Source organism: Nothoprocta perdicaria, unplaced genomic scaffold (assembly GCF_003342845.1).
Source record: "Nothoprocta perdicaria isolate Ctin4 unplaced genomic scaffold, notPer1 scaffold_65, whole genome shotgun sequence".
Classification (NCBI taxonomy): Eukaryota; Metazoa; Chordata; class Aves; order Tinamiformes; family Tinamidae; genus Nothoprocta; species Nothoprocta perdicaria.
This window is the reverse complement of record NW_020455921.1, coordinates 2115279-2116791: the sequence shown is the minus strand read 5'-3', so window position 1 is coordinate 2116791 and position 1513 is coordinate 2115279.

The following is a 1513-nucleotide window of genomic DNA, read 5'->3' as shown; positions in this document are numbered from 1 at the left end:
CGGCGGCGGCGCTTCCGGCGGCAGCAGAGGGGCGCCGCCAGGGGGCGCGCGGCGCGGCCGTTGGGCGGCCGTTACGCAGCCGTTGTGCGCGCCAGGTGGCGGTTGAACGGCCGTTGAGCGGCCATTGTGCGCGCCAGGTGGCAGTTGAGCGGCCGTTATGTGGCCGTTGGGCGGCCGTTGTGCAGCCGTTGTGCGCGCCAGGTGGCGGTTGAGCGGCTGTTACGCGGCCGTTGGGCGCGCGAGGCTGCGGGTGGGAGGCGCTGTCGCAGCCGTGTTTCGACGACAACGTTTTATTTATTGAGTGTCGAGTTCGTAGGTGGATGTCCCTGCCCGTTTATGGAGCTTTGTGGTGCTTTTATTSCAGAAAATAATGTTCCCACTTGTCCTTTGCATTCTCTTGCCCAACCATTGGTCAATACAGGGATTTTAATTCTTAGGCAGCACTCGCTTGTTTTAACCTTTGCTGAATATTCTTCTTCATAGTTTTTCAGGAAACATTGGTCATCATTTCACATTTGCCCGTTGATACCTTGATGTAATTGTAGCAGATCTGCAAATCCACATTCTCCTGCAGAAGCTATATGTCAACTAAGTGTCTTTTGTCGTATTCAGTAGTTGGGTGCACTGACAGTACTTTYCCAGGTGCTTGCTGGAGCTTTCACTATAACCACTCACTGTAAGCTTTCAAAAAGGAATCTTTATTGGGCAAGTTTAACAGGGAGATTTCCAGAATTCATGCTCTTTCTTGTTTTCTTTGTTGTGCTCTTTGAAAATGGCTACTATTTCAAAGATAACTTGTGTTTAATAGCCCCCTATTGTTTAGCTATACTTACTCTATCCTCACCCTTTAAAATCTTTCTAAAATGATCTATATACATTTACTCCATCTCTATTGCCATATTATCTTTGAACAGCCTCCCCAACACCTGCCTACTTCTTTTGAATTCCTTAGAATCTCAGAATCGTTGTGGTTGGAAAAGACCTTCAAGATCAYTGAGTCCAACCATAAACCTGTCACGACTGTGCCTGCTAAACCATGTCCCTAAGTGCTTCATCTACACATTTCTTGAAGACTGCCAGGGATAGTGACTCCACCACTTCCCTGGACAGCCTCTCCAATGCTTGACTACTCTTTCTGTGTAGAAATTCTACCTCAYGTCTAATCTGAACCTCCCTTGGTGCAACTGCAGCTCCCTCAGCAGCTCCTCATAAGGTCTGCGCTCCAGCCCCTTCACCATCTTTGTTGCCCTTCTTTGGACACTCTCCAATGTCCTTCATGTGGTGAGGGACCCAAAACTGAACACAGTATTTGACGTGTGGCCTCATCAGTGCCGAGCACAGGGGGACAATCACTTCCCTGGTCCGGCTAGCTACACTGTTCCTGATACAAACCAGGAGGCCGCTGGCCTTCTTGGCCACCTGGGCACACTGCTGGCTCATGTTCAGCCAGCTGTCAACCAACACCCCCAGGTCCTTTTCTGCCATGCAGATCTCCAGGCACTCTGCCCCATGC